General features: G+C 44.8%; 1 pseudogene across 1 annotated transcript; it reads left to right on the top strand.

Moving 5' to 3' along the window:
* Positions 1 to 10590: 10590 nt before the first annotated feature.
* Positions 10591 to 11420, top strand: LOC308552675 (small ribosomal subunit protein uS2 pseudogene; annotated as a pseudogene). The gene has a single exon. The product of its transcript is annotated as a small ribosomal subunit protein uS2 pseudogene (transcript).
* The last annotated feature ends 4398 nt before the right edge of the window (positions 11421 to 15818 follow it).

Raw genomic sequence — 15818 nt, 5'->3', positions numbered from 1 at the left:
AAAACAAAGCTGGTAAACCAGATTCTTGGCCATTACAGCCATGGAAGTGCCTACTCAGATCTCCCTTTAAGAAAGGACTTGCATTGGGAGTGGTTAGCTGATAGTCTCCAAGCTTTTAGTTCCTTTGGAATCCTGTTCAGCTTCCTGAGAAGGCTCTACTCAATGACTGGAGACAAGAAGTACAAGGAATGTACAGGAGTACAAGGACCTGGCTCTTTCTGCCCAATGTGGGGCTCTTCTAATGAACTATCTTTGTTCTGAAGCTCTCTATTCAGTTAGCAAACACTTTGTCAGATCTCTATCATAGTCTGAGGCTTTTCTAGCTCAATGCTACATCCTTCATTACTTTTTTCCTCAGGTGTTAATTAGACCTATATCATACTCAGAAGGTTTTCCTTGCCCCACGATTTCCTTATTCTTGTAATTTTTACAGGTATTACTCCCTAAAAAATCTCTTGCATTTCTAATTTTATCTCAGTATTCTGCTTCCCAAAGGACCCAAACTGACACATTGGTTGCAAAGGTATTAGAAAGCCCACTAAGATTTTGAGGGAACTGTATTCATTGCAAGATACACCCTAAGGCTGGTCAGCAACAGGCTATGACTTGAACTCTGTTGAACTCCTAAAACGATATCAAGTTAGCAGGACATTGATCCAAAATGAAGTAAACTAAAAAGGTTATGCACTTTCTAAGCAGATCATCTTCCCTAGTATTTCAGACAGGCCATAAGGGAAATGAATAAGAAATATTTTCCAAAGAACAGCATCATAGGCTGTCAGATAGGCTTAACCAAGGAATTGAATTCTCTCTCATTCTCATTCTGGATCAACAGGACAAGGTATGTGTTAACAACCAGTGCCTCTTCTGTGCTTCTCATTATCCATTTTTCTAAACGGAAGTTTTTATTAAAGATGTCTTCCTCTTTCTGCATTTTGTGTTTGGAGAGGGTACACTGTTGTTTAGCTGTAGGATGCTGTGCCATACGAATCTACATTGAGACTTGATGGAGAAAATTACAAATCACCCAGAGAGCTGAGATTTGTTACCAGTTATGGTAACAGGATGATCCTGTGGATTTGCTCTCCCTGAGACAGTGGGTAAGAACAATCTACCTACAGTGTCTGTCAAGGAGGGCCAGTGTCTAGAGATGGTGGGTGGCCAAGGAGATGTATTCTGGCAAACACTTTGCCAGGCCATCCCCAGACATGCCCAACTTTCTTGCCCCTTGTACACCTTCCACAGTAGAGGCTGAAAACAACAGTGGATATTTGCTTTGTCAACCTCCTTTGTTGCTGAGACAAAGGGGAAGTCTTCTGGGGAAGCTTCTGAGATGTGTTTCTTTCTAATAAAAGGAGAGAGAAACACAGAGAGAGATCTATTCTGCCTCCCACTTCCTTTCTAAGATTACAGTCATGTGAGAATTTGAGATCTGGAGCTCTAATAGCTGCCTTGCAACTATGAGAAAACAAGAGAATGGCAAAAACACAAATCTAGGCCCCAACATCTGGAACTGCCCACTCCAGACATCTTATTGGATAAACAAAAATGTTCTTACAATTGCAATCATTGCTAGTTGGATTTTCAGTTACCTGTCGCTGAATGTGTGCTAACTGATCTAATTTCAGACTTCTTTGAGAGAAGCATTTCAATAAACATTCATACGTGAGTGTCTTCAGTCATTTTCATTACTTATGTACATTCATCCAATTTTTTTTTAATTAAATGTATCTTCATAGTGATCATATAAAATATTAGAAAGCAAATAAAAATAATTATATTTTGAGCTTGATTTCCATAAAGTTTCATAATGACTAGTTAAGAAACTTATCTATTCTAAATCACTGGTTCAGTTGAAAATGCTAATAAATTATCCATTTTATGCATTAGATCCAATATGGTGTGCTAGGCTTTGAGATGTTTCCAGCCTTGTAGATAGTGGAGGTAGCCAACGCACAGTAGCAGGACTCAGTCCCTGGTATTGGGAGAGGACCTCCTATTTAACCTACTTGCCACTGGATTTCTCCAACATTTGTCCCATGAGAGGGGATAGGACTCAATAGGTGCAAAAAAGAAAATGGTTTTATGTATTCCTGCCAAGCAGCTCTAGTGACTGGTGAGAACCATCTGGGACAATGACTTTCTACTCATCAGTTTCATACCAGCATTTTACATATTACAAGCTGAGGTCCAGAACTGTGGGGGTGACTTGCTAAGTTCACTTTGCTGCTTAGTGACAGAGCAGGGGTGGAGAATTAAACCCAGGTCTCTTGCTCTCTGCCAAATGCCTTACTTAATGAACTTTTCTTTCTAAATAGGTAAGAACAAGCATGACCTCTTTTTTGACTCACTCCTTCCAAAATATATAATCCAGAGCTGTCATGACCATATCTAATAGGTGTTCAAAAAAGTTTTGTGGGAAGGAAGGAAGGACCATAGTATAAAAATGGAAGAAATGCCTTGTGACTGCTAAAGTTAGACTTGAGAATGCAAACCTGATTGGATTCATAGTGATTGCCACACTATGATCCTTGGACATCATAGACGCTTGATACTTACTGAGTTGACTCTTTATAGGCTCAAAAGTATCACAGACAGCCCTTGCCAGTGTGGCTCAATTAGTTGGAGTGTCGTCCAGTACACCAAGGGGTGGCAGTTCGATTCCTGGGGTCAGAGCACATACCCAGGTTGCAGGTTTGATCCTCAGTGTATGTGGGAGGCAGCTGATCGATGTTTCTCACATCGGTGTTTCTCTCTCTCTCTCTCTCTCTCTCTCCCTTTCTCTTTCTGCGATCAATAAAATAAGTGTCACAGACATGCATATTTAGATAAACTTCTTTGCTTTTGAATTACATTATTAACAGCCATTGGAAATGAAGTTTTCTAAAAAATATCATTAACAGGTGAAGAATCTTACATTTCTCAGAAATACATAAGAAAAGAAAATGCTATCAATAATCATTCATAGATGAGTTAATGAATTAATTCAATAAACATTATAAAGCATCTACTATCTGTAAGTGCTTGATTAAGTATTGCAGAGGACTCAGAGGTGAACCAGACACAATATCTTCCTCCTCTCAAAGAGCTTATTATCTAGAAAGGTAAATAATGCATAAGACTTGGATGTCTGTATCTAATATAATTCTGTTAAAAAAAAACTGTATAGAGCCATAGATAGATGAGAGATAGATGATAGATGATGATGATGATAGATAGATGATAGATAGATAGATGATAGATAGATAGATAGATAGATAGATAGATAGATGATAGATAGATAGATAGATAGATAGATAGATAGATAGATAGATGATAGATAGATAGATATAGATAGATAGATGATGATAGATGATAGATAGATAGATAGATAGATGATAGACAGACACACGAACTTGTGAGCTCCCAAGAGAGGACAGGTTCACAGACTTGGCATTGATCCTTGAAAGATGAGTGTCTCTAGCTCAGTGGATCCTCATTCATCCACCCCTGAGAGTTTGATGTGCTGTGCTTATATATCCAGCCTCTTTTGACTTGGTAGAGGTTCTGTGAAAGCAAATAAAGGACTCTGGCCTAGTCGAGGGATCTGGGGTAAGTAGGAGGGTGAGACATAAGATTGGCCAGGAAAGCTTCCCTGAGAACATGAAAATTGAGGTGACAAGAGAAGGATGAGTAGGAGATAACAGGTGAAGAGAGAATGAAGAACATTCAAGTCAGAGGAAGTATCAAAAGGGAAAATATCACATCTGAAGAATTAGAAAGTAGGCAGCAGGACTGAGAGCAGAAGGGGAAGGGAGCCTAGGGTGAAGGCAAGGCTGGAGAGGTGGGCAGCATCCTTGGAAGCCATGCAGACAACATTGGTCTCCGCCAGAAAAGAAGTGGAAAGCCACTGAAGTATTTTATTAAGTGGTATTTTTATACATATTTTAAAATGCTTATTAGTGAGTTAAGACTGAGATTATTTATTTGACTACCTTTGCAAGCTAGTGATAGAATTGGGACACTGGCTATATACTTTTTGAACAGTTCTCAGAAGAGAGTCCTCCAGGTTTGATGGTCATGAAAAATTCCTCAGGTCCCTTTAGTGTTCATCATCGGCAAACACTTGAGGAGCAAAGACAGTGATCTGGTTGCTGATCGGGCTGGATAAAAGCCTAGTGCTGTGTTTGTATAATAATAGGCTTAATATATGCTGGATCATGGCATCAATGCTTTATCAGAGGAATAAATGTAAAGTTATTCGGGCTGAGAAGGTAAAGAGATCAGTTGATGGAACAGAGAGCCTCCTTATGCACCTATTCTGTAAACTACAGATCAAAAGCCAGAAGAGGGGCGCCAACCATGAATAATGAAATCATACCTCCAAAGGTCTGGATGGAGTCAGATATTCCGAAATTTTCTTTTTAAGGAAAAATCAAGGCGCTTGCCTTATGTTGAGTGCTTTGAAGATAACTGCTCTGAAGGAGAGCAAGCTAGTTATCACATCCAGTGGAGACAGGTGAGCTTTCAAAATTGGGTTCATTTAAACAGCATGCCCTAGAGTGTCTCGCCAGGCAAGGAGGGTCACAGTGACTTTCACTGCATTTGAGGGGCACTTTTATCTCCTGTAATTTGATTGTTTCCAGGATGTCTGGTGGTTAAGAACTGAGCTGACCTTACTGAAGACTTTACTTTGGACTAAAAACCCAAGCCCACATTCTAACCAGGAAAACTCCCAGTGTGGTGGAATTGCCAGAAGAGCCACAGTCGTGCCCCAGGCAAGTACATTTCTTAAGTCTCTTTCACTCCCCAACACATTAAGCATCATCCCTGCCTTCTCTCCACCCTCAGTTCTAAACAGCTACTGATTCAGAGATAGGGTGGGTCTGGTAGTATCCTGGGTTTTGCACTGAAAGTCCTGCATCCAAGGAGCTCCCTCCCCTGCAGTTTCAAGTAAACTGGAATGTTCAGTCCCCCTATCGTGGTGACTAGTACTCTCTAATGAACACATGCAGTGACCTGTTTGCAACCCTCAAACTTGACCTCTTTGCAGTTGTGGATATGGGTTAACTCCTGTGCTTCCAGAAGACCTCTCTCTCCCTTGGCTTGCTTCCCTCCTCCCTCTCTCATTTCTCCTTCTGCTACCTCTCATTTCAATGCTGACACTTCCCTTCTAACTACATGGTTACTGCTTCTCATGATTCTGTCCTTAGCTTTCTTTTCCTCTCCCTTCACCTTTAACCTTAGCATGGCCCCAAATTCATGTCTACTTGGAACCTCAGAATGTGACTTTACTTAGAACTAGAGTCTTGATAGATATGATTAGTTAAGATGAGGTCATACTGGATTAGGCTGTGCCCTAAACCCAATAACCCTTGTGAGAAAAGTAGAGGACACACAGAGCTAGACAGAGACAGAGGGATGAAGATGATGTGACAGAGGCAGAGACTGGAGTCACACGGCTGCAAGCCAGGGAACTCCAGCAATTGCCAGACACTATCAGAAGGTGGGAAGAGGCAAGGAAGAATGCCTCTCTAGGGCCTTCAGAGGAGTGTGGCCCTGACGGCAACTTGATTTTGGACTTTAAGCCTCCTGAACTGTGAGAGAACAAATTTCTGTTTTATGCCCACCCCCACCGCATTTGTGATCATTTGTTACAATGGCTCTAGGAAACCAATATACTATCTTCTTTTTTTCTTTTTTTAAAATATATGTTTATTGATTTCAGAGAGAGGAAAGGAGAAGGAGAGATGAGACAGAAACATCAATGATGAGAGAGTCATTGACTGGCTGCCTCCTGCACGCACCCAACTGGGGATCGAGCCCGCAACCTGGGCAAGTGCCCTGACCGGGAATTGAACCTGATCGCCTGGATCCTAGGCTGATGCTCAACCGCTGAGCCACACCCGGCCAGGCTACACTATCTTCTTAAGTAATTTTACTTAATCCTCATGGCTTCAATTCTATCCACTAGATGCCTGTGACATCTAGGTCTTAAATGCTGACCTGGAGCCGTGTCCTAAGTTCTAGGTCTATGTTTCCAAACACCTGCTAAAGTAGCAGGAACAGTGGGTCTCAGTCCTACATGTGCTGTTGTGTAACATTTTCAACTCTGAATTTCTCTCTTTCACATACCTGCCCTCCCCTCAATAACTTTTCATCTAAGTTAGTGACATCACCAAACACCTTCCTCCCATCCTTCAATCTTGGTGTTACCCTTAGTTATTTCTCTTCCTCCTCCTTCCACATTTATCTGCCATCAAAACCTCCACAACTCTTCCTCAGAAACCTCTCTCTGCAGAGTGTTTGGTGAGGTAGAGGGTGTGTCTGGCTAGAGCCAAGTGACCTCACAGCTGGGTTGCAGACTGGGGCACCGGGCAGCTGGGGGAGATCCAGCCCAGAGCCAGCATGCACACCCAGAGATGTGCATGAATTCCTGAGGGTATAACCTACATATGACTGGTTTCTCCAGCCTATAATTACAGAACAAGGTCATACGTCCCTTTTGTAATCCAAATTATTCTGGCAGGAGACCTCATCCTGCTTGCCTGCAGGAAAAAGTTCTTTCTCAAGTGTCTGTGTTATTTCCAGAAGTCCCTAGAAAGATGTCTCACCCATATTCGCAAATCAAACTGGCACCTGCTGGCCTCAGAAAGTGAGTCTGTCAGGGCCATTTTGGCCATGTGTATTCAGAGGCCATCACAGACTAGCTTGTGCAGGAGAAGAGAACGATTGGCTCCCACTTTTAAGAGGGATGCTGGGGATTTTCATGTCATTGAAGCAGCCGTGGAGGGCACAGGGCCTCAGTGACCAGAACCAGTGCTCAGAGCCTCCACAACACTGCACTTTGCTCCTGTCCCATCTCCGCCGCCTTTGCTCTTCTTTAGGTACTGGCTTCCTTTCCTCTCCTTGTCCATGTGGCATAGAACATGGTGACCTAAATCAATCCCAGGGATGACTCCGATCAACCCTGCATGGGTCTCACGTCCATGCCTGGAGTGGATCGCTGCTTCCAGGGAAAGAGGGCTAGGGCTGGTTCATGTACCCATTTCTGCAGCCAGGAGGCAAAGGCCGTCACTAGGAGAAAGTGACAGCGGCCGAAATCAATGGCTACCACAGGCCCTTACAAATGTCTTTCTTTGTTGCTCTGTCCTGCGTCCGTGCCCACTGGCTCCAAAGCCACATGGTAAAGCTTCGTCACTGCCAATGCCATCGTGAGACAGCACAGCAGCTCTGTGTAAGGCCCAAGTGACAAAGTGCATCACCAAAGGGAAGGGCATTCCTTTATGTGGGAATTCATAGTCCCATGCCCAAAGGCCCCGAGTGAAGTCAGCAGCTGTATCTGGCACAGGACATGGAGAAAGTAAGATGAAGGATAGTGACAGCATCCAGGGTGTGTGTCTAGGTGAAGAGAAGGTGAAAGTTCTTAGAATCGAGAAAGTGAAGGACTGTGTGCCAAGGCTGGCCTTATGGACGGCTGTTCAGTTGACACCAAATGACAGAGAGTTGGGAACTCAGCGACCAAGCCAGCAGGTGAGTCCTATTGGCCAGAACTTCTTTCAAAGTGTGCATGTGCGTGCGTGTCCTCACAGGGCTGAACGACCCAAGCGAATAAGCCAGTCGGTTGTAAACAGATTCAAGATTCTGTAACTTTAGAAGCCCTGACCCTTTATGTCCTTCACAAAGCTGCAGGTCACAGAGGTTCCCTGGAATCCCATTGCAAGTGTTTGCCTTCTGCTTCCAGGCCCCGCTGCCACTTATCAGCAACAGGGCAGCACAGCGCCCCACTGGATGAGGGACAGCAGAAGCCAGGCAGGGGGAAGTGGAGGTGTGTGAGCCGTGCCGCCTGCTCCTGGAGCGGGAGCCCTGTGCAGGCCTTTGGCCTGGGTCGCCGTCATAGAATGTGAGGCTGCTAGTCCTGCGCAGCCCATCTGGTCCAGGAAGGCTGAGCCTGCTGGCCCTGCTTTGCCTGAGCCTTGACTGTAGTTAGCAGCCAAGGCTGATTTAAAGGGGTCATTTAGACTTATGTTCACTTGCGACATGAAACAAGTGATTATATTTGCTGAGAAAGGCTTGGGGAATAGAAGTTTGTGGTTTCACAGAGTATAATTAACATGTCATCTACACAAAACCCAAAGATGGACTCCGCAGCACTGCTGTGATTACTCCCAGGAAATGCACTGTAATTGTATCGTCCCATCCAAATGCACTGGGACAAGTGTTTATGTGTCTGGACGAAAGTTAAGGCAGATTAAGAAGTGCTTGTGCCAGAGGCAGCTTCCCTGACCAGCACGAGGAGGCAAGAGGTGAGAGAAACTAGAAGAGCTGGTTAAGTAAATAATTCCACAGCTATACATTAGAAGATACATTAGCATATTATGCACAATAAGGAATTATATCACAGAAGAACATGGAAATTTTTCACAACATTATGTAAAAAGACCAGAATATGAAAACTGAAGAAACATTGTAATCTCAGGACCTCGAATGTTTATTACTTTTGTTTGCTTTTTCAGTATTTCGAAAATTTCTCTTTGAACCTGGGTTATTTGTATAAGAAGAAAATCTCAATTGGCATTATTTGAAAAAAACAACACTAAAGGTTAGAAGGACCTTTTCAAGCTAAGGGATTTCTTTTTAATTATTCCTCCCCTTCCCTCCCAATTCCCTGGCACTGAATCTTCCCAGGAATGTGGCCAAGTCAGGAAGTCCTTTCCCCTTTTCTGCCCCTACTAATAGTGGAGCCACCAGGGGGCAGAAAGTCCCAGTGTCTAATCCCATCTCCCTCCCTCCCTCCCTCCCTCCCTCCCTCCCTCCCTCCCTCCCTCCCTCCCTCCCTCCTCCCTCTCTTTCTCACACAAACACACACACACACACACACACACACACACACACACACACAGTGGCTGACCATCTGTTTTGAATGTTGCAAAGGAGCTTTCTGGAAGGAAGTTGAGCCAAATTATCTCTAAGACTCCTCTGAATCTCAAATTCTGTGAAACAGATAGTGAGCTGTAATAAAAAGAAGTACAGCGGAGAAATGAGAAAACACTCTTTTAAACGGTTGGGACATGACATGTTTTCCTCAACCTACACTCTGTGACTTCTGGTACCAGTGCGAGCCCCAGATTGGTAAACTGGCCCCTTTTTTCATATTTTAAAAAATACACTCTGTATGTAGTTCCTTTCTCCTTGAAGAAAACCTGGTGATCTCCATGTTTCAGTGCCCCCCCCCCCCCGCCCACCCCTTGAACAGTTCTGATGGCAGCCCCTCCCTTCCCCCTGCCAGCCTGCACAGCCTGAATTGCAGTGGGAAGCTTCTGCTTACCCACCAGATGCTCACAGGGCAGCGTCCCCTCCAAAAGGGCTCATCGTCACCCCTTCTCATTGCTCTGCCCTCCTCCCTCTGGCAGAGGCGTCCCGCCCACAGGGCAGCTGGGCAGCTTCTGGAGCACAGGGCAATGGGAAAGGAGGCAAGCACAGGCCACTCTGGGAGGGGCAGGGCTTCACCCCATAGTGTGCGTATGTTTTAGGGCAATATGTTCATGTATAGAATGTGTGGGTTTAGGAGTTATTTATCAGATCTAAAAGAGATTTATTTTTTCCTGGCATGTTTGTGGGAAAGGAAGGGCAAAGAGGGAGCTACTGCTGGCCGACGGCCAAGAGGCACCTCCTACCTCCTCTCGCTCTGCTCCAGAGCTCCCTTTATGCTGTGGGGCCTGTGACTCTCAAATACCTTGCCTGGATGACCCAGGCAGTAAGTGGCAAAGCAAGGGCTGCAATCAGGTTTGTCCCTTTCTTACGGTTTATTTAAGATCATTGAAAAAATAAGACTTTTAAAGAAGTTTTTCCGAGTGTCCCATCACTGGAAAAAACAGCAATGAGTGGATGCAAAGGTCATGCTTGTACCTCAACAAGATTTCAGTTTAAATTTCAACTTACATGTAATTAAGTTGTATAATCATGCTGCTGTATTAGCAAGATAGACACACTTAGTGATGCTTACAACTGAACACAAAAGAGCCATTTAATTTAAACAAGATAATTCAAACGTTTACTTTGCCTAAAGCTCATAAAATACCATTTTATTAAATCATGTTTTCATTTATGTAAGATGACTGTCATATCAAAGCTATTTTATTGTTATAGAAGTTAGAACAGCATAGTGTATTATTATTAAATTATGAACACATAATGAAAAATACTTTTTAGAATACGATACACTTGGCTATATGAATTTTTTACTCATTTCATAAATACCAATGGAGCCTCCACTAAGTTCTAGGCTCCCAGGAGGCAGCAGATTTCCTCCACTGAGCAAGTGAAGGGCGAAAGAAATAGTCGGAAGCTAGATAATGGCCCCCCAAAGATGTTGGGTCCTAATCCCTGGAACCGGTAAATGTCAATTTACACAGAGAGAGGATCTTTGTAGATGTGATTAAATTAAGGGTCTTGACATGGGAAGATTATTCTAAAAGGGAAGCAGAGGGAGATTTTGACACAGTCTCACTGAGGAGAAGGTGATGAGAAGATGGAGCAGAGATGCTGGGCTTGAGGATTGAAGTTAGGAAGCCCTTTCCGTGCCACCCAGGGAGAAGCCCATAAGGCATTGTTCTCTGTTCCCACGTAACTTAAAGGGAAACTTTCACAATGTCCGGAGCCCTTGATCTCCAGCAAATGAAGGAGGAAGATGTCCTCAAATTCCTTGCAGCAGGAACCCACTTAAGTGGCACCAACCTTGACTTCCAGATGGAACAGTCCATCTACAAAAGGAAAGTCATGGCATCTGCATCATCAATCTGGAGAGAACCTGAGAGAAGTTTCTGCTGGCAGCTCGTGGCATTGTTGCCTTTAAAACCCCGTTGATGTCAGTGTCCTGTTTCCAGGAAACCAGCCAGTGAGCTGTGCTGGAGTTTGCTGCTCCCACTCCCACTGCTGGCCGCTTCACTCCCGGCACCATCGCTAACCAGATCCAGGCAGCCTTCCAGGAGCCAAGACTTCTGGTGGTTACTGACTCTCAGGTTCATCACCAGGCTCTCACAGAGAGGGCCCCTCACAGGCCCCATGTCAACCTGCCCGCCGTCGCTCTGCTCTGTGTAACACAGACCCTCCTCTGTGCCATGTGGACACTGCCGTCCTCAGGCAACAACAAAGGGGGTCACTCAGTGGGTCTGATGTAGCGGGTGCTGGCGCAGGAAGTTCTGAATAGCACCATCTCCCGTGAACACCCGTGGCAGGTCATGCCTGATCTTTGCTTCTACAGAGACGAGATTGAAAAGGAAGAGCAGGCTGCTGTTGAAAACGCTGTGACCAAGAGGAATTTCAGGATCAATAGACTTCTCCAGCTCCCGAGTTCACCGCTGCTCAGCCTGAGGTCACAGACTGGTCTGAAGGCGCAGGTGCCCTCTGTGACTGTTCAACAGTTTCCTACTGAAGACTGAGCTGTAGCCCCACTGCTCAGGCCACTGAATGGGTAGGAACAACCTCTGAGTGGCCTTAAGCTGTTCTTTCACAAACTCTTAACAGCATGGAATGTGTGGTAATTGTTCAGCAGCAATAAGAAACTAATGCTTACATACATACACACTTAAACATGATTACATCAGTGCTGATTGAAAAAAATGGGAGATGTGATCGATGGTGACAGGAGGGGCCACTGCAGAGGGCACAGCCTCAGCAGACCTGTCTGCAAGTGAACACTTCAGCAAGGGCCTATGAGTCCAGGCAGGACCACATGGGTTTGGGGAACAAATGAAAAGCCAGAGAGATTGAAACAAGGCAGACCAGGACCGAGGGTTATGAGGTATTGTCAGAGAGACTGGCTGGAGCCACTTTGCATCGGGTTTTTCAGTCAGAGTAAGGCACATGGATTTTAGCATGGAATAAGGTGACCTGTCTTACATTATGTAGAGATCTCCATGTAAAGGATGGATTGTAAGACACAGGGAGAAAGAAAAGCAGTGAGAAGGCTATTGTAGGATTGCAGTGGCTCAGAAGAGAGATGCTGGGGCTAACACCAAGGCTCCATCTTGTTCCAGAGAACAGGTTCCTCCTCTGGGTGTCACTATTTCAGTGGTATGACCACTGTTCCCAGAGCCTTACGGCAGTAAATTGAGTGATCCTCTCCGCTTTTCTCTCTCCCAACCCCTCCCCCATCCCCTGCCATCACAAAAGATCAGGTGGCCTCTGAGCCCATGACATCACAACCCACCTCCGTATCTCTAGTGCCACTGTCCTACTTTTGCTCAGGCCCTTGTTGTGTTTTGCCTGGATGGATAGATTAGAGCACCTGGCTGTACCCTGGGTCTTTCACTTAGCCAGGTGACCCTGGAGAAGTTACTTAACTTCTCTGTTCCTTAGTTTCATTATCTGTTAAATGGTAAAAACAGTAGTCTCCCTTCATAGTAGTGTGATCATAGGTGCAATATGCTTAAAACAGTGACTGTCATCATAAATCTTACCTGACATCATCATCTTCATCACCACTATCATTGCCATCACCCTCATTATCCTAACTGGTCCCCTCTTCCTGTGCTTTTCTCCGCCAGCTTGTTCTACTCAGCATTATGGGATTAATCTTCCTAAAGTGCTGCTTTGATCAGATCACTCTCTTCAGACTCCTTCAGTAACTGCAGGATGCCTCTCGTATGAAGTGTGAACTCCACAGCCTGGCTTTCAGCCCTTGTGCTTTTCCAGTCTTCCCACCTCCCTAATTATTTCCTACACCATAGCCAACAGCGACACTCATTTCTCCTGGACACGTGCTGGATTTGCTTTGTCACCCCCAGTCCCTCGCAGTTTCCCCTGCCTCCACCTGCCTTCCCCGGAGCTGCCTCTAGGGCACATTCTCTGATGCTCACAGCTGAGCTTTCCAGGCTTTGAAAGCCTCAAAGGTTTCTCAGCACTTCCCACGGAGCCCTCACTCTTTTCTCCCCTGAATCCTCTCATTTGTCGATGTATCTATACTGGGGTGAATGACCCTTCCTTTTTCCTGCCTACTTTTAACAGAAGAAGACCTGGATGAAAAGAGTTCAGCGCGAGACAGTGCACCAGCCTGGAGCCAGGTCTTCCTCCACAACAAAGAACATCTCCCAGGGGCCTTGTAAAGGCAGCAAGGCCTGGGAGGGGTGGGGCAGTGAGGCGTCACTGTCCCTAAGAGGCAAGACCCAAAGCAGGCAAATTAGTAACATCCTCCTTTCCCCACGTAAAATTCTAGGATTGGGCTGTGTGGTCCCTGAGAAAACTTGTACTTGTCTTGCTAGTAACATCTTCATAGATGACCAGGAAGGTGGTCAGCCCACCCATAGCTTTCCTTGGGCCACAGTCAGGAGTCCTCAGCCCACCCCGACCCGCAGCTATGACGACTGAGCAGGAAACCTGATTGCATGGGTAGGCAGAGCTCCAGCTCACAGGATTTCAGAAGAAACCATTTAGAAAGGCAAGACATTTTCTTTTGCAGCTGTGGGGTCCCTGAATGAAGACCTGGAGAGGTATGTATGATGAGAGAGTATATGACTAGAGGGAAGAAATTTAAGACCAGAGCTGAGGGATATGTGAAGGAGCAACCTCCTTGTGCAGGCCCAAGCCTGAAAGGTGTAGGAGAAGGAAACATTTACATAGAATTTCAACTCTAATCTTTCCTACATACTTGGAATTACTCTTTGGAGACTGTATGTGGCAGTTGTTTGTCTTGCCTCACCTACCTCTCCCACCCAATGCACATGCACATTTTCATGGGAGAAAGGGGATTTCTACTCCAAGATCAGAAAGAATTATTGGAATGCTAATTTTGGTTCCCTTTCTCACCCTCTCTTTATTCTTCCCAAAGAGGGAAGACTTCACCTGATCAATAAATCCAGAGAGGAAGAAATTCCTGGGATCACATCTCACATAGCGATGGGTAGGGGTGTTTGGCCTTAAAAGTGGGGAACAGGCTCAGGCCTCTCTTGCTCTTATAGCCCATCGGTGCTCAGACCAATGGTTCCTGTGTGTTCCCAGGCTCTATGGGGAAGGGTTGGGGGACAGGGGTCACAAATCAGACAGGCCTGCTCTTGGGAAGCCCAGCCAGGTGTCTACCCTCATAGTTCCTTCTCCTCCATCTGTGACTCAATGGGGAGGTCAAGCTGGACTCCCCTGGGGCCTCATGACTTCAATTCTGGGGAGGGAGCAAGAAGGCATATACAGTAGTCCCCCCTTATTCGTGGGGGATACAATCCAAGACCCCCATGGATGCCTGAAACCATGGATAGTATTGCACTTTCACCTTTTCACTTAAAAGAAGCACTTGACCGCTTCTCGTTGGCACATCTGAATTGTCAGCATCACTACTCTTGTGTCTTGCACTTTGGAGCCATTTTAAAGTAAAATTAGGGTTACTTAAACACAGCACTGCAATACTAAGTGACTGACAGGTGGGGAGTTTATACAATATGGATGTGCTGGACAAAGGGATGACTCACGTCCCAGCCAGGACAGCAGGATGGAGTTTATCACGCTACTCAGAATGGTGCACAATTTAAAATTTATGAATTGCTTATTTCTGGAATTTACCATTTCATATTTTGAACCAAGGTTGATGGAGTAGCTGAAACCCTGGAAAACAAAACCATGGATAAGGGGGGGACTACTGTATTTCCTGCATAAGTGAATGCAATGTGGGTCCTCCCAGGCCTTACCTATGCTGGGTCTAGTTTATGCATGAACACACATACAAGTAGTTGTCCATCTCAATTGAGCATCTGTTATGTTGCTATTCAGAAAGGAATCCATGAAGGAGTAAAGACCCACTGAGATTAATGTCCCAAATCTCTTCCAAGTCACTGGGTCCCTCCTGTTGTGCCTCTTAGGTACACAGCAGTCACCCAGATGCCAGCTCTTTCCCAAGGATTGAGAACCAGGTAAGTTAAATAGATGACCTGAGATTCCACCTTGGAGCATTAACTTCAGTCAATTATTGAAGTTACTGCCAGTTTTGAAATAGTGTTTGCTTTAAATCTCCAATAATGTAAATCTCACAGGCAAGAAGAGTCCCTCAGCAGCCATTCCAGCTCCAGTGAGAAACTGAAAGCTGCTGAGAGTTGAACGGTGGTAAAGATCAGGGTCTGTGAGTTGACTAACACAACAATCATCTTTAACATCCAGAGAGGAGATGAAGAAATTCATTTTGTTTCATTCATGTTGTAGAGAGAGGCCACTGATTTGGGTTTCAAATTATAGCAAAATAGTTCAATTATGCAAATCATAAATGAGATTGATTATATGATGTTAGGACTGAAATACATGCACCAATCTAAGCAGGCATTTCTCCCTTGCTAATTCTTATATTTGTTTGTATTTAATATACCATTAAGATCTAATCTCCTAAAATCTGTTCATTCAACTAATATAGACTCCCATGTACTGTGGTCCATGTTGGCTCAAGGGAACCTAAGGAGTTTCCAGTCCACTTAGTGAGATCAGATATGCTCACAAATAAACGCAATTACAATCCTGCTGTAAGGGCCATAAAAGGGTGTATTCCTTTGCTACAGCTTCAGAAACAAAGTACCAGAAATTGGGTGACTTAAAACAACAGAAATTTATTTTCTTACAATTCTGGAAGCTAGAAATCCAAAGTCAAGGTGGCCATGCTCTCTGAAGACTCTATGGGAGGATCCTTCCTCTTCTCCTCCAAGTTTCTCTTTGTTGTCAGCAATCCTTGGCACTCCTTAGCTTGTACGTGCATCACTGCAACCTCTGCCTTTATCGTCACATGGTTATCCCCTGTGTGTTTTTGTGTACATGCAGCCTTATTGTTATAAGTTTTACCGGAAAGGGAACCTCTGGGCCAGCTGGTAGTG

Source organism: Miniopterus schreibersii (assembly GCF_964146895.1).
Source record: "Miniopterus schreibersii genome assembly, chromosome: 2".
Classification (NCBI taxonomy): Eukaryota; Metazoa; Chordata; class Mammalia; order Chiroptera; family Miniopteridae; genus Miniopterus; species Miniopterus schreibersii.
The sequence above is the reverse complement of the archived record's forward strand: the minus strand, read 5'-3'. Positions and strand labels throughout refer to the sequence as shown.